Source organism: Hyaena hyaena, unplaced genomic scaffold (genome assembly GCF_003009895.1).
Source record: "Hyaena hyaena isolate Hyena2069 unplaced genomic scaffold, ASM300989v1 scaffold_340, whole genome shotgun sequence".
NCBI lineage: Eukaryota > Metazoa > Chordata > Mammalia > Carnivora > Hyaenidae > Hyaena > Hyaena hyaena.
The window spans coordinates 524,077-548,588 of NW_024080972.1; the positions used below are offsets into that span (position 1 = coordinate 524,077).

General features: G+C 36.5%; 1 long non-coding RNA gene across 1 annotated transcript in view; it reads right to left on the reverse strand.

The window, feature by feature from the left end:
* The window catches only part of LOC120243387, a 36,533-nt gene extending 12,442 nt beyond the window's left edge, over positions 1-24,091 (reverse strand). The window contains exon 1 of the long non-coding RNA XR_005531301.1: positions 24,026-24,091. This is a non-coding gene — a long non-coding RNA (uncharacterized LOC120243387). The remainder of the gene's footprint in view (positions 1-24,025) is intronic.
* Positions 24,092-24,512: the final 421 nt, after the last annotated feature.

The following is a 24,512-nucleotide window of genomic DNA, read 5'->3' on the forward strand; positions in this document are numbered from 1 at the left end:
TACACGACTAATGCCCTTGCTGCTCAACGTAAACTAAACATATTTTAGAAAAGAAAGTGATATTTTGTAGGGAACAATTTCCTCTATAGGCCACTATTATGCAATTCTATTTTCAAAAAGCTAAGTTTCTATGATAAAGTTTCAGTGCTTTATCATAAGCAACTAAAAATCTGGTTGCTTAGCAAGCCAGGTGCTTAGTACTCAACACATTCAAAGCAAAACCAATACTGTGGGCTGGCAGGCACTTGGATGTGAATGGCACATAGATTACTCCCCAGACCTTTATTACAAGGACTCCAAAAGTGCAGCCTTTGATAGGTGACAGTCTTGCAGTATTTCAAAAAGCAGAACTTTTAATCTCATTTTGAGTTGGTTGATTTCACCATTATATCAGCAAGGCCTCGGTGGTTTGTTGCTAAATTCCAGAACAATGTTTTTCTGCTAGCACTAGAAAGAAGGGTGAATTAAGTGTTCTTGAGAGTAGCAAAGCTGAAGAATACAATTTCATTTATTTTATAGTTTGCTCTGTTTATTATCATTGGGGATGCCCTTTCGAAATACATATGATATGATTGTCTAATAATATCACTCATGAAAACTACTGATTTTATTGCTTTTAAGTTATGTAGTCTTTCATAAGTTTTCCTTATGAAATAAAATCCTAGTAAGTATATGTGTAACTTATAATTGTAGCATTTCTACTTTCAAAATAGTTAAACACAACACAGCTATGTTCTTTTTATTTCATTATGGCTTCAACAGTTAGTGATTATTTTCTAACTTATATGGGTTTATCATACATATGTTTTAATTGATTAATTACATGCTTTTTAAAAAAATTGTTTAATGTTTATTTTTGAGAGAGAGACAGAGTACGAGCAGGAGAGGGGCAGAGAGAGAGAGAGAGAGAGAGAGAGAGTGAGAGAGAGAGAGAGAGAAAGAGAGGGATACACAGACTTGGAAGCAGGATCCAGGCTCTGAGTTTCAGCACAGAGACCACGTGGGGCTTGAACCATGAACTGTGAGATCATGACCTGAGCCAAAGTCAGATGCTTATCCAACTGAGCCACCCAGGAGCCCTGTTTAATTAAGTGCTCTTATATGAAACTGGGCATGTTACTTTCATTTGATACATGATAATGATTATTTTTTTTTGGAATTCAAAATTATTTATGTTATTGTCATAGCAATAGTAATAACAATAAAAAGGCATGAAGGGGGCTAAGATGAACGTTTCTTATTTTATACTTACCATTCATTTTGGAAACCCATCTGATTCAGTTTTTTCATTAAAAATATGTATATGCGTTTCTCAAAAGATGAATTCTAAAAAATATCTGAAAATAATATATTTAAATTAAATTATTTCAAGTCAAAATTGATACCACCTCCTCTTACACTGATACAGGACAAGTATTTTGGTAACAAAACTATAAGCAAAGAAAACTAAGGATTTGAATTGATTTTCACAAAGTGATAGGCAACCCAAGGTTGATAGAGACTGTCCTTTACCCACGTCATGTGGATGCTTATTGAAGAATGACGGTATGCCGAGCACTGTATTTTGCATGCATACTTGAGAGAGACTCTCCATCAAGTATGAATCACTCTGCTGAGTCAGCATGCTGTTGTGGTTTAAGTATCATTCTAAATGCAAAATAGGCACCAATCCATTTCTGGTAAACAGTATACGGAAGCATAAGTCCCAGTTTGCGCTGACAGTTCTTGGGTACAGTCAGAGTTCTGGACAACTCATACATCAGCGCAGAGCACTTGGCCCACACAGCTTGTCTCCTTTACTTACTGCCCTCCCTTTCTCCCTTCACATTAGTTGCTTAAGTTTTGTCTCCCCTAATTTACCTCTAATTCATTCCTAAGCCCACGCTAATTTGTATTCTTCCCACACTGCTCCTCTGAAACTGCTATTCCCAAGGTCACTGATGACCTCATTTTTGCTCAAACTGATGGACGCTTTCCACCGTTGTTTCCCCTCATGTGAACTGGGCCTACATGTGATGCTGTTGCCTCCTTCCACTTTCATGATTTCTTTTCCTCTCAGCTGCAATTATATTACTTTTCTCTTAATTTATTTCCTACTTATTTGGGTGATTTTTTTTTTTTATTTCCTTCTACCATTTCTAAAGGTTGATGTTTTTCAAAGATCTGCCCTTAGTTCTTTCCTACTTTAAAAACAAAAATTCTCTTCTTACATTGCTGAGACATTTTGTATATTTCCACGTGTTTATTTATATCTTTAGGATTCCAAGGGCAACTCGGGCCCGTATACACAGGTGAATAATACATATTTGTTTCCCTCTGCTTGCTCAAATTCATCTACTTCTCTTCCTCCCGCTGCCACAATCTTTGTTCAGGATGCATCATCTTCCCTCAGTAGCTCAACATACACCTGACTGACATCTCTGTCTAAAGTTGTCTACTTCCATTCCATTAGCAGAAAGTCAAAAGAGAATTTTCCCCCTAAAATATAAGTATATTCATGTCACTCTTTTAGTGAAAAAAAAACAAAACAAAAAACAAAAAACAAAAAACTCTCCAGTGACTTCCTTACCCTACTGGTGACAACACAAACTTCATACTAAGGCTTTACAACGTCTGTTTTGGAATATTTCCTCTCCTTCCTGCAAACTTCTCCAGTTTCATCCTTCCCTCTTCCCCTTACTCCCAGCCTCTGTCACCTAACTATGCTTTTGTCATAGTGACATTTCTGCAGATTGATCATCATGGGTTGTTCCCTCCTATTTCTGAGTGCTTCCATGTACTATATGAAATGACACATATTTTACTTGGCTAACTTATACTCAGTTGGTTTTTTTAAATCTAAGCCTAAAAAACACTTCTTTAGGAAACCTTCCCTTAATGCTATAAAACAGCCTTACTGTGAATTTCACAGTACCTTACACCTACTCCTAAGTAACTATTTGCCTCTTTCACTTAAGAGTGAAGGCTGGTGCTGGGTCTTAATAATAATAATTTTCTTACAGTTTAGCATGGTGCCTGAAATAAAGTTGCTGTTCAATAAATACTTGTGATGTGGATTAAAGGCCAGCAACCACCACAAAACTGGAGTCACGACTATGTAAAAGAAAGCCAGAGCATATTAAGATGCACTCCTAGATTTAGATAACAGTATGTCAAGTTCTAGGTAAAAATTTAACCTGTATTTGCAGCAGACTGAAAGATCTAATTTATGATCACTCAAAATGTGAATGTCGATGTGGAACGGACATCACAGAAACATATGCATCCTAGTCACTGAAAATAAATAAGCTTCTGATGCACACACAAGAAAATAATGAAAGATGAAGTCTCACCTAACAGTCTGGAGGGAGGGAGTTTTCAGGACTGGTTGAAAGACCTGGATTCAAAGCTTTGAGTTATTTCCAGCACTCGGCCCTGCTATGCTAACTGGCTTGGCTCTCTGACTATTTAAAGTTGGCAAGACACCGGTAGATTTCCACAAAAGGGATTTCGTCATTTCTGTGTCTCTATTTTCAGAAAAAGAAATCTCAACCACCTGTTCTCATCTCAGCAGGTTTCCACTCATACTTCATAGGGCCCTGTTTCATTTGTAAATCTTTGGCAAGAGAGAAGTGATTACAAAGACAACCGAAATTAATCATGAGGAAAGTAGGAATACATATCAAAGGGTCACCGTCATGACCAATACAAAACCAAGATCAAGAAAGTTGCCACCATTCAGGTTCTGAAATCAATGGCATGTATAAGATGCTTCTTTACTGCATGAATGTATGAGTATCATGATCAGAACAGGGGCCTAAAGGCTCTTATATGGTCACTTAAAATGGTCTAATTGCAAGTAGATTTACTGACTAAATGATTCAAGGACCATCTCAAGTTCAATTTGAAAGAACACAGAAGTTGGTAACTGGAGGCAGTGGAAGTGGTAAGTTTAATATAAGCAAAAATATTCTGCAGCCATGAGTCTAAGAAGCAGAGTTATTCACTGTGATTATGCTAGTAAATAATCGCTACAGACATTTTCAAAAAAATTCTTATCTAAGTCTGTCTACTTGGAATAGGCTTTATCTTAAACAAGGTAAGTATGATACATGTCCCATGAGCTTAGCCTTTTAAAAAATAAAACACACACACACACACATATCTTTATGTAAATATAAAGATGTAAATGTAAATATATATACATATATTCAGAGAGAAAGTAGAGTATGGATATATAGTTTAACATAAACATGATAAGAATTTAGAAAATACGTATATACACACACCGTACATATATATAAACACATACAAAGTGAATAAGATGTCAATTTATTTAATAAACCAGTGTGGATACAAGTTCTAGAGATACATAAGCAACTTTTAGTTTGTTTACTATTTCTGACACTCACTAGCAATGTGGCCCTCCTAACTAATCCGAGGTTTGCTTTTCAATAAAATTGTGATAATAAATCATTTTCAACTCTTAGGATTGTTGTGAAGTTAAGAAAAAAGTACCTGTGAAGTGCTTAACACAGTGACTGGCACAGTGTAAACATCATATAGATCTTAGTTATAATCATAACATTAAAATCATTATTTAATATGTTAGCCTAGTAAGGTAAGCAAAATCATTCATGTGTACAACTTGATGAATATCAATTAAAATATTTTCTTTTAGGGGTACTTGTTTGGCTCAGTTGGCTAAGCAGCAGACTTTTAATTTCGGGTCATGATCTCACAGCAGTGGGATCAAGCCCCGCATCAAGTTGGTCTTGCTAAGTGTGGAACCTGTGTAAGAGTCTCTCTCTCTCTCTCTCTCTTTCTCTGTGTCCCTTTGCCCCGCCCTTAAACCTTTTCTTTTAATCAGACATTACAAGCAGATGAAAACCACTGCTACAATAGTTTTAACTTTTATTTATTCATACCTCTGTGAAAATGAAGTTGGAGAGGTAACATCGTGCAGAGGTTATATATTAGGAGAAAAAGTCAATTTTCCTTAAGTTTTTTTGAGACTCACAGTTCCTTGACAATAAAATAAGTTTTCATGAAAACATGAATCAGGAGATATGACATTAAGGAAGATAGAAAAGAAGATATCTATCTATTAAAAAGGATGTCATCAGATGAACTATAACAATTAGTCATAAATATTTTTATGTTGCAAACCTGAAGGACAAGGAATTTGTTTCTTCCGTATTTTAAAAGACCAACCTAATGTACAACATCACATGATTACAATACCTAAGTGGTTCTTAACAATGTTTTATTTGGTGACCATGGCTAGTACTTTTTGATTTTCATTTCTTATGAATCAAAGTTAGCTTCATAATAGCTCACTATTCTCTTCCTCTGTACCCCGTGGGCTTGGCATTTTGTATAAGTGAGCCTAAAATAGGGATGTGTGAGCCTAAAATACAGAGCCATTTGAATATGTAGAATTATTTTGCAAAAGTGTTGGTAGCTTTTAGTTACCGTTTCGTACAAAATCAATACTTAGTCAATAATAATATCACTGAGTTGGAGTTTAGTTGTTTCCCTTTACTTTTTAAAAGCCATGTGAATGCATGATAAAATTAGGAAGTCATTTCAAAATGTATTAATGGCTATTCTTTTCCAGTAGAGAGTTTCCATTCAGAGGTTTTACAAGTTCTAAATATTAGAGTTGGTGAAGCTCCTTGTCTGCTAGTACCCTGGATAGTCAAGTAATAAAAAAGTCTGAACACAGAGAGGATGCTGTGAGCTATTTGTAAAGAATTCACGATTGAGAAAACTCAAGTGAGGGGGGCCTGGATGGCTCAGTCAATTAAGCATCCCACTTTGGCTCAGGTCATGATCGCACTGTTTTTGAGTTTGAGACCCATGTCGGGCTCTGTGCTGACAGCCTGGAGCCTGGAGGCTGCTTTGGATTCTGTGTGTGTGTCTCTCTCTGACCCATCCCTGTGTGCTCTCTCTCTCTCTCTCTCTCTCTGTCTCTCTCAAAATAAATAAACATTAAGAAATTTTTTAAAAAGAAAGAACTCAACTGAATTGAATTGTACCTTGTTCTATTTTATTATACATTTTCATAGTTTTCTTGTTAATTTTACAACAGCATTTGATGTTTTCTATCATAATCTTTAAATTTACCAAAATATGCAAAAAAAGTATCAGCATGCAAATGTGGGCATGTGCACTCTACACCATTAAGGAGTTTATATGAATTGAGCTGACATGGTCTCAGGGTCAGCAGTGACAAGGCTGTCGTAGAAGAGACGCGACTCTAACGTGGCAGAAAACCTGGGCGGCACAGATAGAGCTTTGTAGCATTTCTAAATTTGTACTGTATGTCAGCTTCAAAGTGTTAAGCCTTTATACTCAATAATCAATATTCCATCCAGCACAATAATAAAACATAGAATTATTTACGGTTACAATTATGGCGTACTTTTCAGTCACAAGATGAATGAAAAAGTTACTGGAGAGGTGATGTGATTTAAAGGAAAGGTCATTCAACAAGCAGCAAAGGCTTTCAAATGAGATAATAAATGTGAAAGCCTTTGGGAAAAAAAGATAAAGTATTATGCAAACATAGTTTTAAAAATCTAAAATGTTCATTTCTGGCACACCTGGCATTCTGAGATTCTGAGGCTACAGAATAACATTTAAAAATTGTTCGGTAGAAACAGTAATATATAGTGCCTTGGGACGACCCATGTTTCAACTTCAAACTTAGAATTTATTGCTTTTGAAATCTTATAGCTTGACCCTGAACTTCCTTTCTGCACACAATCTTTTAACTTTGTTTTTATATAGTGGTATTCTGCTGAGGTTCTTGTCTTTTTCCTTTAGGAAATGTTCCACAGCAATTGCATTATTAAAACTGGACATGTTCCAGAAGAGTTGTCAGAGCCCATAGAAAACTTTGATTTGATCTCAGTGGAATAACTGCAAGGTAATTGTCCCAAAGTTATCCCCTTCTGGATGTCTCAATAAATGTGGCTTTGATAACATGAAAATTTGCCTTAATGGAAGCCTGTGGAGAAAAGAACATGACTATATTTGCTGTAAAATGCCAAATTACACAGAAATTTCAGAGAGCTGGTAAAAATCTTAAGAATGTAAGAAGGCTTATCCCTTTTTTCCTTCCTATTCCTTCCTTTCTCCATTCTTCCTTCCCTCCCTCCCTCCCCTCCTCCCTTCCTTCTTTCCTGTCCTAGAGCACTTGAGTGTGTTTAAAAGAAACATGTTTTACAAAGGACAATTAATATTATATGTTTGTGCTAATCTTCTGTTCTCTCCAAGTGAAGTTCAGGAATCTCCATAAAAATGATCTCATTAATCCTTGGGGCGCCTGGGTGGCTCAGTCGGTTAAGCATCCAGCTCCTGGTTTTGGCTCAGGTCATGATCTCATGGTTCATGGGTTTGAGCCCCATGGTCCAGCACTGTCAGTGAGGAGCCTGCTTGGGATTCTCTCTCTCCCTCTCTCTCTACCCCTCCCCTGCTCAAGCGCTCATGTGCTTGCCATCTCCCTCCCACCCCCCCCCCCACACCCTCTCTCAAGAATAAATAAGAATAAATAAATTAAGGGGCACCTGGCTGGCTCAGTCATTAAGTGTCAGACTTCGGCTCAGGTCATGATCTTGCAATCTGTGGGTTGGAGCTGCAAATTGGGCTCTGTACTAACAACTTAGAGCCCAGAGCCAAATTTGGATTCTGTGTCTCCCTCTCTCTCTGCCCCTTCCTTGCTCATGCTCTGTCTCTCTCTGTCTCTCAACAATAAATAAACATTAAAAAAATTATATAAAAAAGAATTAATCAATTAATTAAAAACATATTTAAATGATCTTGTTAATCCTTAGAATGTCCTAATGCAGAAAGTAGTGGGAAAATGTTACTCAGCCTCATATAGTGAGAAAAATAAAGTAAAAAGCCTTCAGTGTAGGTGCAGTTAAATCTGTGGGAGATTCTGATGTACAACAAAAGTTTTATATTTTACCCCTTTACTTTATTTTAATAATAACATCTTAGTTCTCTTGCCTTTCTTCATTGATTAAAAGATCTTACCCTTCTCTCTCCAAGTAGAACATGAGCTATTCAAAGGCATGTGATTCAAAATACAACTTTTCATTATATTTCTAGGACCTAGACCAATGTACAGAAACCAATTATGGATTAGGCTGAATTAAATTAAGCTATCTTGTTTTTTCATTTTAAAAATGCATATGAGGTGTTTTTTTTCTTTTTTTTTTTTTCCCTCTTCTTTTCTTTTCAAGTAGGTTCCACAGTCAACGTGGGGCTTGAACTCACGATCCTGAGATCAAGAGTCCTGTGCTCCACCAATTAAGCCAGTCAGGCACCCCACGTTCTTTTTTTTTTTTTTTTTAATTCAAACACTGCAAAAGGGTTGTATGTTGAAAAGCAGGTCTCTCTCCCATCCAGATAGACAGTTGCTGACCCAGAGGCAAACGCCAATAACATTTTCTTGTTGCATGTACCTTTCCAGGCCCTTTCATGCATATTAATAAGTGTATGTCTTAGTGTTTGTATTCATTTTTGAACAAGTGAGAGAGCAAAATAAATACACTATACTATATTTTTTAAAACTTAATATATACTGAATGGTTTTTTCTGTAAACTTCTTATTTAAAAATAACTTCAATTTTACACAAAAGTAGCAAGAATAAAAATGGTATAAAGAACTTTCATACATTCTTAACCTAGATTTGGCTATTACTAACATTTTACCTTATTTGTCATTTGTTTAATTTCTCTCCCTTTCTCTATCTCTCCTTCCTTCTCTCTTTCTCTATCATTATTTCAAGGAAGATGCACCTCATGACTTTTAGTCCTAAATATTTTTATTTTTCATTTCTAAGAATAATATTCTCTTCTATAACCACAGTAACGTTCTCAACTTCAGTAAATTTCATGTTGACATAATACTTCAAAATGATACATGTCCACATTCCAACTTCATCTATTGACCAAAAATATTCTTTAGAGCATTTTTACCTCTCCCAATATCAAATCAAGTCTAGGGTGAAGTATTGCATTTAATTATTATATCTCTCTAGCCCACTTAACCTAAATCATATCAGAGCCTTACTTTGTTTTTCCATGCCACTGATAATTTTTTAATAAAATTCTCCTTGCCCTCTTTTTAATATAATATTCCTCATTTTGGTATTGTCTGAGGTTTTCTGATTAGTTTTAGATGATGCATTCCAGCAGAAAGAATGCATAAGAGAGTCTGTTCTTCTCTGTGAATCAAATCTGAGGGCATATCATATCCATCTGTCTCTCATTGGTAATGTTGATTTTAAAAATTAAAATAACAGTCAAGGTGTTGCCGATTTTTTACTGTTATAATTGTTTTTGTTCTCCACTGCAACTAAGGGGCAATCTCTGGGGGAGTCACGTTACAACCATGCAAATATCTGGCTCCACATTTAAAATTTCCCTCTACATTTAGCATCTATTACTGATTCTTGTTTGATCCCATCTTTACTATTATGGAAACAAGGTGACTATTTGCCAACTCCCAGTCTGTCTCTACATCTACTAGTTGGTTCTCTGCATTCTTATGCAAAAAGGGACCATCAATTCTCTCCTATTTATTTCTCTGTGTATTACTGATATGGACTTGTGAGTGGTTATTTTGTTCAATGGCTTATAATTAATTACTGTGCTTAATTATTTTGGTCCTCACATTTTCCCCAGAGTGGGTCGCAAGGAAAAGGCAGTTGAAATCAGCATGAGTGTTTCAGTGGTAGTTGATCCAGGCTGTCTCTTGAACCTAGACCTGCTTGACTACTTGATGTGGGAAAGCACTGTATAAAGTGTCACCCAAATGCCACCAAGTGAGCCACCCCCAGCCCTAACTGCACATGGTTAACCACATGTCAAACATCTTCACCTGTCAGTGCTGATAAGCAGTTTGCTTTGGTCTGAGTAGTTACTTGGTCACACCAAAACCACTCTTGCTGAGCGTTGCCTGAACCTGCTTGGCCAACCTTGTCCTCACATCATTCCTCACAGGCTGAGAGAGGGGAGTAAATGCAGAAGAAGCCACCCATGTGACTGACTACAGCATGACAGTCACGTGTCTCAGATATTATCCCCGCTCCACTTCCTACTCTAGGCGTTTACTTTCCCATCAAATTCCCTCGTGTCTCCCTTCAACTGGGCCTTATACACAGCTTCCTAAGACCTTGGGAAGAACATCTAAGGGCCACTGAGTGAAATTTGAGTTTTCTCCAGGTCCTCAGTCTTAAGTAGGCCAACTTTCCCTTTCAGAAGTGATCAGGGCGTGGTAGTCATAGCAGTGCACTCATCCAATCCAACTCCAGAGAGCATGACAAAAACTTCCCAGTTGCAGGAACTTGCAGAAGAAATACAAAGAAACACAGGACTCCCTTTCAGCTCACCAGCCAGAAAGGTGTTTTTGCCAACTGCTGCTGCTGCTTCAGGTTCAGTCTCTCCTCCACATGAAATGGTCTCATTTCTCTTATTTAAATGACTGACTGAAGCCTCAATAGTCCTCTCAGATTCCCAAATTTTGAAGCTTTGTACCATGTGGATAGGCATTGAAACTTACACAAGTATGTTTTTCGCTATTTCTCCTACTGCACATTTCACATGTACTGATTTCTTTTTTAATCCTACAGTTTCTGAATACCAGGTTATGTGATATGGGGCTAGATGTTTCCAGAACCTTTACTGATTTGGTTTGATTGTCTGGGAAAGTACGTTAGAATAAATGTTGGAGCCTTTTCAGGCTATTGAAAGGCTAAAAGAAGAGGAAAAGTGGGGAGATGGGGACTCCTGAAAGATTAGCTGTGCCTCCAACCCCATCTGTACATAGCCACCCCCAGCAATGGCTTATGAAAGACAGTAACCCCCCAAGTTGCCACCTCCACACATGCACACACCTTCCAGCTCTTTACGGTTCTGTTGGTGCCTCAGAGCTTTCAGGAATGCAGAGGGAGGGGTACTCATTCTAGCTGTTTAAAGGAATCCAGATGTGCCAACTATGGTACACAGAACTTAAGATGACCCCTAATGAGTCACATCCTTGCATAATTCCTTCACCTTGAGTATGGGTAGAACATGTGACTTGTGTGTAGCTAGTGGAATACAGCAAAAGTGATGGGATGTTATTCCCGTGATTATACTATTATATAAGACTCCCCCTTAGAACACTCAAGGGACTCTTCAGCTGGTTTTGAAGACGTAAGCTGCTATGGTGAGAGAAGGTCTGGGGAGAGCCTCCTGGCAAGGAACAGAGACGACCTGTAGGGACTGAGAGTAGCCCCCAGGTGATGGCCAGCAAGAAAATAAGAGACCTCAGTTTCACAGTCACAAGGAACAGAATTCTGCCAACCATCACTTGGGCATGAAAGATAACTCTAGAAAGGAACACAGCTTGATAAACATTTTTATTGCAACTTCTTGCAACTCTGAGCAAAAGATCTATCTAAGCTGTGTCTTTATCACTGACCTGTTGGAAACTGTGAGATGATGTCTATTGTTTTAGGCATTTACATTTGTGGTAACTCACACAGCAACAGAAGACTCCTACACGCCCCATGCAGTGAGAAGTTCCCAGGAGGAGAAAAGAGGCACCATAGTCTAGCATAGCCCCTCTGACTTCTAAGTCTCCATTTCAGGCTCTTCCAGGCTTTAAACCTCCAACCTGGTTCCAGTAGGCAGCGCCACTGTGGAGTTTTTTCATCATTTTTATTCCAAAGACAAATAAGCTCATTAAAATTTTTAAAAAATATAAGGGAAAACTTTCTGAATACTCAGAAGAGCAATGTCTTGCATAAGGCATGCCCATTTGAGCACAAGCAGAAGCAAACGTATCGTACTTCCAGTTTGATGGTGCTGGGATGTTGTTCAAAGGTCTGGACTCCAGGCAAGCTTACATCGGCTTGGTTGGGCAAGAAGGTAACTGCCACAGCAGCTCACAGCTTGCAGGGCCACACAAAATACCCTCGAGATGAAAGCTGTTCCTACCAACACCATTGTGGTAGGCGGCAGACACGGATTAACAGAAGAGTGACTTTCACTCCCACTTTCTTTTCTCTTTTTTTTTAGATCTATCTATCTATCTATCTATCTATCTATCTATCTATCTGTCTAACTATCTATTTAGGAGAGAGAAAGAGCACTCATGCAGGAGGTGGGGAGAGGGAGAGACAGAATCCCCAGCTGACTCTGCACTCTCAGCATGGAGCCTGATGTAGGACTCAGTCTCACGAAACATGAGATCATTATGACCTGAGCAGATATCCATGATCTGAGCCTAAATCAAGAGTCAGATGCTCAACTGACTGAGCCACCCAGGTGCCTTTCACTGCCACTTTCTGAAAGGGACCTCAGAGCCTCCAATTCTGGCTCTCCAATTACCAGTTCTCAAATTAAGCTGTAAAAGAGAAATCCTTTCAGATTATGGCTCTCCAAAGAGATCTAAGTCTGGGGCCTCTCACCATATATTCATTTAATCAATATTTAATGAGTTTCTACTTTATGCCAGCACTGCTAATATAGCAGTAGACAAAATACATGAAATCCCCAAACATATGGAGCCGCTGGTCTAATGGGAGATACAGAGAAAGAAATGGCACTGAAAATAAGGGAAATAAGAAAAGTGCAGGTGCCATTCGAGCACAAAAGAGGGACACTTCAGCCACGCCAAGAAGTTCTAGGAAGGAATCCGCATTCCCCACCAGTGATGACATCTGAACTGAGACATGCAGAATGAAAAGAAATGGACACTGCAGATGCTCCAGGCAGAGGGAATGTGTACTCACTCTGAGAGGTGAGTTTAAGGAGCAGTGGGAGCAACACATGGAGTTTGCATGTTAGTCATGGTAGTATGGTCCAGCAGTTATCCAGCATGTGCTGGGCACCAGTGTTGTGCCAAACGGATAGCATATAAAGACTTGTGTGATCCTCACAGCATCCGTCAGGTGAGGCCCCTGAGACGTGGACAGGTAAAGTGCTTTGCCTATAGCCATACCACTGGTAAGGGAGGAAGCCGGAAGTTCATGTGCAGCTGACTGGCTTCAGAGCCCACTCTCCCAGCCCCTACACTTATACCCTACTCTACAATCAGATGAATGAACCAAATAGTGAGCTTCAGGTCAAGCCTTTATTCTTCATCAATAGAGCTATGAACCCAATCTATAGGTCCAAATCTACCCCAGATTCTGGAACTTCTCTGACCTCAAATCACTATCCAGTGCTTGAGTTCTTGCTGATATGTGGAGCCCAGTGTTCCCTCGGCATAGTGCTGTGGCCAGCTTTTCTGATTTCCAATCCCCTTTGACCTCACTTTGCTCTGAATCCATGGTACATCACACTCTTCCGTGTCAGCTGCTAGACTTAGCAGGCAAAGTATGCTGGGTTTTTTTTCTCATACTATTTTGGAAACAGGAATATCATTTCTCTCCTGACTAGAATATTTAAAGATGTCTTTCCCTTCCCAACAATAACAAGAACAAATAAATTAATCAAAGTGTTTCTTTTTCCTAAGCAAATCAGAAATGTCTTCTTAAGAAGAATTCTATAATCATAGAGCTACCAGAATATGTAGTTCAATGAGTAGTCAACATTCAAAACAGATGTGTCTTCTATATTTATATATGTAATGATATATAATGTATGTACACATATTTTGTATTCATATTTGTATATTTTAGGGTAGTATTCTCTTTAATCATACAGATTTTAATCCATATCTAGTATATTTTTCTCTCTTGGGGTTTCAGTTAATTTCTCCAATGTCTTAAAGTATGAGAGCTTTTCTATTTAGCAGGCCATGAATATCTCCTGGCACAATACTGCTTCTTTTACTTTGTGGGCTTCTGGAGGGCCCAAGTCTTAATGTCAGGAGATTTATTTGTTTATTTGTTTACAAAGCAAGAGCTGCTTATTGTCTATAAAGATGCTCATAAATGGCTTCAATTGAAACAGAATCATTTTTATGGGAATAAATTAACTCCTGAGTAAGTAATACCACAATTTTCTACATTTTTGGCTATATCACTCTCCTTCAAAAAACCAGGATGATGTCTTAAACATAATAACTAGATATTCAGTATCCAGTTATTTATTATAAATATGCTTGCAACAAGTTATGAAGACCAATTTAAAAGGATAAATGTTACTTAATATTTCATCCATCCATCCATCAAGAAAAGTCTTTCCGTTTATGAAGGAGTCATTGCTTGACAGTTATATCCAGCAGGTCTTTATTCCTTTTCAGTTCTAAATTGCTTGAACATGGTTTCAATTCCTAAAAATCAATTTCCTGCTGGACTCCTCGCAGTCTAGCATCTCAAACTACTTTCTTTAAGGCCACCAGTGACCTTCCCTTCAATTTAAAGTTCAGTTTTCTTTGTTCCTATATTTTGAGGCTTTCTGCTGTCTTTCATATGGTTGACCACCACATTCTCAATTACATTCTTTCCAGTTTCAGAAACATCAGTTAGACCTGGTACAAGATTTATGTATGGTCCCTCGGTTTCTATACCCTTTACAAGTCTACACCTCTTCAGATCCTTCAACACTCTGTATATTACAACTATCTGTATGCTATATTTATATCAAAATTTACAAGTAAATATTGATAATATTTTTGCAGTTTGGCACATAAGTCAGAAGTGTACAATCTATAATCTTATTATCTATTTAACATATTATTATTAGCTATGGAGTCACCTACATATTAGTGACAAGGAGGCTGCAGAAACAGGCAAGTATTTTAATACTCTTGGAAAACACATTCAGTTTTCATTCTATAACATTCATTAGCATCAGGGAGCCTGGGTGGCTCAGTTGGTTGATTATCTGACTCTTGATTTCAGGTCAGGTCATGATCTCATGGTTTGTGAGTTGAAGTCCCACATAGAGCTCTGGGCTGGCAGTGAAGAGCCTGCTTGGTATTCTTTCTCTCTGCTCCTCCCCTCACTCATGCTCTCTTGCTCTCTCAATAGATAGATGATAGATAGATAGATAGATAGATAGATAGATAGATAGATAGATAGATATAGATATAGATGATATAGATATAGATATAGATAAAGACATAGACATAGATATAGATATCTCACTCAAAACAAATAGAATAAACTTTTTAACAAAAGGTTCACTAGCATCTCCGTGCTTTTGATATGCCCTGAAGCTAGTACATTTCTTGTCAGCTTTTGTTTTCCTACACCATTTACTGAGCTGCTATCCTTACTTTAGGCATTATTCTTGATGCTGGAGATTCACAGGTGACTCAACACAGACTATGTAACTACTTTCATGAAGATTAAGGTTGTGAGGAAGAACGGAACTAATCATTTAATCAACCAAGAAATTCTCAAACTGTAACTCTAACAAGTGTTAAATATTGTTTTAAGAGCCTGTAATAGGAAGATGTGACCTGGTCAAAGAGGTTAAGGAAGACTTCTGCAAGGATGCCCTTCTTTAACTGAGATTTGAATGATGAGTAGGAGGAAGTGTGTGAAGGAGGTTCAGAGGAACCTATTAATCAGAAGGAGACATGAGGTAAGTCTTAAAAGTGGGACAGAGAAGGGATTATAAGAGAGACAAAAAGAAGCCATATAATGCTGGAATATACAGACCAAATGTGTTGGCTTTTGTAAACCTTATTAAATTTGTCATTATCCTATAAGTAATAGAAAGCTATTGAAGAGTTTTAGGTGAAAAGGGAAAGAAAAGAGGCTATGAGGCAAGTGGAAAAGGAATCTATTCTTCCTACCTACAGATTTAAATGGGTTTCCCACACTTAGGACCATCTTTTCCTTCCTGATCTAAAGTCAAAAGGCAGTTCTAATAGTTTAGATTTAATTTTCTGAATCAAAGGCCTCTCATGCTGAATGTCCTTTGTTTAGTTCAGCTTTCTCTTCACAACCTCTAAGTAGAAATCTCTAAAACTCCTTTGGTTGATATCCTTCAGTCACCTTGCTTTTGAATGGCAACAATTTTAAGATGGTTACTAAATATCTCAACTCCAGTCTTATATATCCAATAGCTACCAAGTATATCTTCTTTGTTCTTTAACTGGTGGCATCTCAAACATAGTGTATCCAGAGTATAGAAGGAGGAAGAAAACCAGGTTCTACAATTCCTTCTTTCCCTCAGGCATTCATTTAACAAACATCTGATGAATGCTTTTCTTTGAAGGGGTATTCAAAGAATTAGGCAGAATCCTTGAGTTCAAAGGAATAAAATATTCTCTATAGTTAGTTTTCATACCATATCATTTACTATCGAAATCTTGTGAGCTAATGGATTTTTGTTATACTTTCCCCCCACTCTCTAAAATGTTTACTTTCTTGGATCTTCACCTTTTTAATGACTCACAGTTCCTGTCTATTTTCTACCTGCAACACCACTCCTCTTTTTTAATCTAAAGTTATAACTTGCATCTCATTATGAGATATTGCGCTGAGAGTCAACATTATAGATCCAGGCAAGCTGGAAGGAGTTCTCCTAGAAGCAGGCAGACACTTGTCTTGCCTTTCTTGGGGGGACTTATCCTATTGTGTCTTCTGTCTCACCATGGCACCTGTATTCTAGGTTGAACATCAACACCACACTTATCTCTGTATCTCTACCACCTACCAGAGTTCCTATAGTATTATAGGTGTGGGAGGCTGTAGGTAAAGCCTAACTGATTATGCTCCTATTGGATGCCATCTCTTTCCCCATTTTGGAGACTCGCCATTATTGTATAAATGAATAACAGTTTTGGGGAAAGTCTTAGGGGGCAGCTGTGAAACTAATTAGTATATGCTCTTTTCTAGTGCCCAATACTTCTTTCTCTCCCTCTTCTCCACATAACTAATTGGTGTTTTTATTAATAATATGCCACCTAAATCACTCCAAGCAGAGAATGGGTGATGCTTCATTTTGCTTTTAAAATAATATTTAAATAAATAGCTTCCATATAATGTTGGTCAAACAATTTTTAAAAATAACAGAATGAATTGAGTCATCTTATAAGGAAGGGATTCAATCTTCTAGATCTTCCTGCTGACTGGGGCCCAACATGGAAAAATTGGGAATAGAGAGTTCCTATTCCTTAGATGAGTCTGGTCAGTATCATCAAAAGTGAATGATTACTGACTCAAGGACCTTTTCATAAACTCTGATATTCTGTTCAATTCTGTCATGTGTGACCCTCCTCTGTATTCTTGAGTAATTAGTCACCTGATTGGATATTACCCATCATTTAAAATAAATGAATAGAATGGAAAATTTAATAACACTATTTGAAATTTTGTGAGGTGATTTTTTTCTGCCCTTCCTCCTTTGATGGGTCAAAATGCCTTAAATAGTCTTTGGTAATCTTGTTTCCTTTTTCTTTTAAAAAGCATTTTACAATTACTCAAAATCACAGTGATGCATCTTATCAAACATCTTCCACAGTATTTAAAATAGATAACACTCAATTTAACCAGCCAAGGTTTATAGATACACAGTTATGACCAGGTTGTCCCTACTGGTTATGTTTACAACAAGCATCTATACTGATACTTTGGTGTTAGTTAATTTTTAGTTCCCCCTCCTACCTGTCCTCAGTCATACTAACGTTGGTCCTTACCTAAACTCACTATGCTTTCTCCTTCCATTTTGACTTTATATTTCCTGGAGGCACCTCTGCCTAAAATATCCTCTACTATTCTACACTTGGGAAATTCCCTACTCATTTTTAAAAACTCAGCAAAATGACAGCTTCTTTTGGATAACTTTTCTGATTTTTACAGGTAAAATAAGTCATTCCCTGTCTGTGTTAACCTCAGCACACTGTGCTACTGCTAATATAAAATTTATCACAATTTATTCTAATTATTTATGTTGAAGTTTGTGTTGGCCTCTAGACTATGAACCCTTTAAGAAAAGCATTGGTGCTTTTGTTCATTGCTGGCATGTCTTCGTGCTTAATAACTGTGTGCCCATGCTTTAAGTAATTTGTGGAATGAGGCAGACCATTTAGAAGTGAAAAAAAAAAAAACTTTAGTAAAATGATTGGATTGTTTTTTTTAGATTTTTCATATACATTAGCACCTTGATTCTACAAGATTATAGACTGTGGAGAAGAAAATAATTTATCCTTTTCTACTTAGATCTTTCTTGGGCATTTCGTAGATGGTCCATCAAAACAAAACAAAACAAACCACACGGACACATACACAGCTTTTAAAAATCAAAACACTCTTATTTTGCCTTTCAGAGGGTATTAGGGCCAGAAAACAGCATGAGCTAGAGAAGGACTTTAGCCTAATTATATCACGACATCATCACCCATGTGAGACAATGAGCTACTGAAAGCATGTGCGTGTTGATCTCTACATGTATGAGAACAAATAAAACTTTTATAACTCCAAGTTTCAAACTCTCATCAACTCATGAAAAATAATGTCATAAAATGTAATGAGAGTAAAGTGGAATAAAATGCAAAATTAAAGTTATCAGGCTTTTCATTTGAATTATACACATATTTGTGTGCTTGTATCTACATATGTATTATAAATATACATGCATATTTATATATATGAGATCTTATATCCCATATCCCATATTTTTAAAGTTGAAAACATTTCCTGAAAGTGGTTTAATCTGTTTTAAATTTAATTCATTTTTCATGTGAAAAATGTGATTTCCATGACATATCAGACATCTTACATACATAAGTGATAAGGCTATATCTAGTACTAAAACTTCCTGAAGTCAGTGTCAAGTTTTAAAGAGTAATTAATATGATTAGTTCCCAAAGGTTTTGTGTTTGTAAATGTTGGATACAGTGAAACTCCTGAGTCAATCAAAACACACACACGCATAAAATACTAAGCAAGTGTCAATGAGAATACTAAGACAACAGTGAATGAGCACACACTCTATGCTAGACAGTGTTCTCAGTACTTATAAGATTAGCTCATGAAATTCTCACAAAAACCCTATGCGGTAGCTGTTTTTCTTTTTCTCAGTTTTTCAATGAAGAAATTAAGGCCTGAAAGGGGTGGGGCAAGAAAGTGTACTCAGGTAATCTGGTCCTGGAAACCATATTCTTACCACAGTGCAGGTAAATACAGAATCTAACACAAGAGTGTCTTTGAAGGCCTATGCTGTTTATTCCTCTGCTTAGTAGAAGTGTTCGTTCATCGGATCATAGTCTTACACACTTAAATTGAGAAAAGTTGTTGGAACTCGCCAGCCTACCAATCACAGCAGATTGCATCACACTCTATGTCACATTATAAATTTCACCCAGCTCAGCATTTCATCTGACTGAGTTGGCAGTACCAATATGCATTCTCTGTTTTAGCAAAAATAAAATTTTCTCCTTGATTCAAATGCTATGGTACACCTCTGGGAGTTTTACAGTATGTCATGGCATATTGGGGGAAGGTTACTTCTGAATGAAGACTGTGACCAAGCTGTCTTTGTACTATACTCTGTTCCTCACCATGAAATCAGCATCGCAGAACAAACAACCAATCTTCTGCTTTTGGTAGAATTTTGCATTTAAAAAATGCAGTCTGATGTCAGTTCATAATTTATCATACACATTATCAAAATTAATTCTGGAATATTATTAGGTAGGATTAGTTAAGTTCAAAACCTAGTACCTTGTAAAACTTGTTGGCAAAACGTCCACAGTTTAATATCCCTTGAAATGTTGCTAATTCAGGCTCTTAACTATTGGACTCTAATTTTACACCCTCATTCGGCACATTTCAAATGCACATTAGTAAAGGGACTAAGGCCAAAGATAGAACTTTATTATTATGCGATATTACAAAAGTAAAATATTTTGTGCTAAATCAAGTGTGTGCAGGCAACTTTGAATTGTTTCACGATTTATATGTATGTCACTAGATAGACTCCTCAGTGACTAATTAAATGATACCATCTGAAAATGGTTTATCTTCAACTGATAGGTTCTATGTACAGATTGATTTTCTCCGAGGAGGTTAGATTTCAGGCATTTTTTTTTTCCTTTTAAATCACTGGGCATCTGTAAATAAATTCAGTGGATAGTAAATATCACTTTTAGTTCATCTATTCTAGAAACCACTATTAATGTGTTCCAAACTACTGAAAAAAATAATGTTAAACTTCAGATTATCTCATTTGCTTTATTCAAACACAAACTGTTGTCATTTGGAAAATATTGTTATTTTTTTAATTAAAATAAAATAAAAATCATCCATGTCTCACTCTCCTCTTTATAGTCTATCGAAACCCTATCTAAAACCAAAGAACTGTGTACTCAATGTATTATGACCATTGAGGACTTTATTATAAAATAGAGGATAAATATAAAGCTGTATTGCCTGAATATAAACTACAGATACAAGGTAACTTTGTCCCAAATGATTTTTGTAATCCATTGCAAGGTAGTCATTTTATTTTTATAAAGTTTCAGGGGTACATTCAGAATCAAATATGAGCTATAAAATAATTGATAGAAATTTCTGTAATGCCCAAATGTATTTATTAGTCCATTTTAGGTTAGAATATACTTGATAACTTTAAAGATACACGGAAACACAAGAAATGCAAATAAATCCATTGCTTACAACTCACATTTCTTATGTATTAGAAAGCTGTCTGTTTTATTCACCACACATTGAAATACTTTAAATATTTTTAGTAAATTTAAAGTTGAGAGTCTACCAGATATAAAAAATAATATAACATGCACAAAAACAAGGAGCTTTTATATATATCAGTGGTAAATAAATCCCAAGCACCTAGATGAGTGCTTGGCACAGAGCAGGCAAAAACGACAATAACAACAACTACTACAGCAACGAACAAGCCACATACCTAGTCAGATATGTGGAAGACGGGAGGAAGGGAGGAATATTGATTGGGGACATTGAAATTTGAAAAACATTTTCTGAGTCTTGACTTTTCCATTTACTGGTTTACTGGCTAGGTAATCTTAGCAAGAAGTTAAACACTATTAGTCTCAGGGCACCTGGGTGGCTCAGTCAGTTAAGTGTCCATCTTAGGCTCAGGTCATAATCTCATTGTTCAAGAGTTTGAGCCCTGCCTTGGGCTCTGTGCTTACAGCTCAGAGCCTGGATGGACCCTGCTTCAGATTCTGTGTCTCCCTCTCTCTCTGACCCTCCTCTGCTTGTGTTCTGTGCTTCTGTCTCTCAAAAAGAAAATAAATATTAAAAAAAAAAAAACACTATTAGTCTCTAGTCTCTATTTTCTTTAAAGCATAATATGTCACTTTATCACAGAACAATTGTTGACAGTAAATGATATTATGTCCATGAAAACACTTTAAACATTTTAAAGTGTTATAAACCTGTTCATGTATGTAAAATTTACATGTAAATATCCATACATTTGCATACTAATATAAACCTAAGCTAAGATGACATTGTGGTTACTATATTTTTTGTCTTAACTAAAAAGTTGGCTATGGAAGTCCAGAGTTTCTAAGACAAGCAAAGAAGTCATGATATATCCAAGTACTTCAATTAAGAAAGCAGAAAACTTAATGGTATCCATGTATTCAATAATTAAAAGAAGGTAATGAAGGAGCTTAAATAAACTTATTTCCAAGAGATGATTAAGGCACAATCAGGCACAAGAGGAAAATAGAGAATGTTATTTTGGAATAGGTAATAATATGATTTAAAGAGCCACTTTCAAAAGAAAACAATACATATACCACCTTCAGCCTCTGGGAAATGCAGAGAACTTCAGAAGAGGTAATAGAATCCGTTTCATCCCTGCGCACTGTTTCCACCTCTTAAGAACTACAAAATCTGTCACTTAACTAACACTTAACTTGGTACACCGCATACAAAGAACTGATAAGATAATATAGAAAAGAAAAATGCACAAGAAACAAAAAGATAATTCCTTAATTCAGACAAAGGACATATATGTTAAAAAAAAGACAAGGAACACAGCAATACATGTAGCATCATGCATTTTTCACCTATGGCTTCCTATACTAAAAGTTCTTCCCAGGGAGTTTGTGGCATGGGAAATGGCTATGATCCCAGTGATACCCCCTCTTTAAAAGATAAAATAAAAAATGAAACCTTTCTGTCAAAATGTTAACCAGCCAGAGATCATATCATGTATATCCATGTTATACAAAGTCATTCAAAGGAAAACAAGGAAATGAGTAATTCTACCTACCAAAGCAATGCATTTGTCATTAGAGACAGTAATACTGAGAGAAGCATTCAGCAGAAAATACAATTTTAAATGTTTAGACTGTTCATTGGCTAAGATTTTCTTCATTGTTGACAGGATGATATAAATAGATTTTTAGAGAATTAATTATTAGGAAACAAATGTTTTCCTTTAGTCAAGATTGATCACCTGTGAAAATGACAGTCAATACCTTTGGGTTATTCAACTCTACTTTAAAGTACTTAAGGGAAAATTTTTTTTTCAACGTGGTGAATCATTATGCTTTCACATTCACATTATCAAAACTTTAGGAATCCCACTTTTAGATTTTGAAATTCACAGAATACCCAACCTAAGTCTTCCTGTGAAAAATTAACCCCAGGTGCATATTCCTAAACTTGTGAGGTTTGGTGGATAATATACTGTTCTGTGAGAGACAATAGGCTCAGTGCTTTAGATTCCATTAGTACACATCTGACACTTTCTATAAACTCAGTTTTGTTCAGACCTGAATTGACTGAAAGAGGCAATTCGAACAACAGTAATGTCAAGCACTGCCAAACAGGACTGGGCTAGTAGAAAAGACAGAAGTGTGACATAGCTGAGAAATCCCTGCTGTCATGAAGTACAACTTGAGCCCCTCCAAATCCTGATTTCAAATTATCCAAATTACTTGTTTGCACAGGCAGAAATAGTCTGTTAAAAGTCAAGTAAAAATAAAACTGAAAAGCACGAGCATAGTGAAGCCTGATGGATGTCATTAGTCAAAAGTTTTATTCCCCTAGAAGAGATGGTGATGGCATTAAAATAAAAGAATATGTTAAATTAAGTAACAGCTATTTACACTTTTCTGTGTCTTTGATAAATAAATGCATTCGACTCTAAAACTACAATAGTCTGCTACTTTATACTGTGATCATAGACAATATTTGAGGAATTAAAAGTGTTTTTGAATTCTTCATTCAGTAGCATGTGAACATTTTAGGTCAGTTAAAACCTTTTATTGTATCTGCTTTTCAGGATCCCTGTCAGATTCAATCTCCTAGATCCACAGCAATTCAACAGCTCTAAATAAATTTGTTTTGCTCTAATAGTGTAAGGACCCTCAGGTGTAAATATCACTACAAATAGATGATTGAATGAATATTTGAAAGCTTTTTGTCAGAGTTTAAATATTCTACAAACATAAAACAGTACTTTGCTATTGCATTCAAAAGCACTTAATGCAATAAATGATTTAACATATCTTAATTCTGGTAAAAAAAAATCCCACACTGTTCCTTAAAACTATTTATTATTTCCTTAGGTTAAAAACAGTAAATGTAAATACAAAGTACTACAACTTCATTTCAGAAACTAAAGACTTTGCTCACTTGATAAATTTTGTTTTCCTGGATAGATACAACTTGGAAAACTGTCCCAAAGAACTATCATTTAACAATTAGAAACTTTGGCTCATTTTAAATTTATAGCAACACTACTTGGGATTGACCATTTCTACTCTTTGCTACTAATAGCAAAATATAAAGAAATGGAGCAGAGTGGTTTACACATCCACGTCTTTTCTAAAAAACACATTCAAAATGATGATCCCAAAAAGCGGGTTTTTTTTCCTTTTCTAAAGAAAAGCTGAATTTACCTGCCATGCATTTTCCACTGCAAATTAGTTTGCCAGGTGAACGTTAGCAGACTCTTTTTCAATTCATTTTGCTAAATCCACCTTTCCTTTTAATAATGCTAAACATTGTTCTGATTAAAAGCTTACCGGATAGTAATCCTGTTCGACCCTGACACCAGTTTCTTACACTGTTTCCTCTGTTAGACACATCTACCTTTATTTTGAAAGAGAAGGTAAAACAGAAGAGGCTCTTACCAGAGACAGGGAAAGCAATTCGTTCAGCCAGATCCAACAGTGCTCTGTGCAGCCTGGCAGCGTGAGTGATCCTTGGGCCTCACACAAAAGCGAGATAATTGGCTCTCAATGAAGAGATGTAAACATCCATCATAATGGCACTGGGGCTGAAACTGAACGCTACCTCAGCTGTTCTATGTACTCCGACTGGAAGATGATGTCACAAACATCAACTGGGTGTACTCTCATTGGCTTCTGTTACCTGGAATCATATCTTAACCCTAAACTGTCAGCTGCAAATTGAAATGCTCATCTCTGACTATAATTTTGGCTGAAAGGGAAACGAAAGTGATGTTGAGCTCCTGGAGGAGAGCAAACAGAAAATACTGCCCTTCAAATATGCTAGGACCATTTTACATAATTAATTAATTCAGGTCTGTGGGAATTTTATTTTTTAATGTATGTATGAGGTGGCGGTATTTATGAAAGGTATTCCCCAGAATGGACA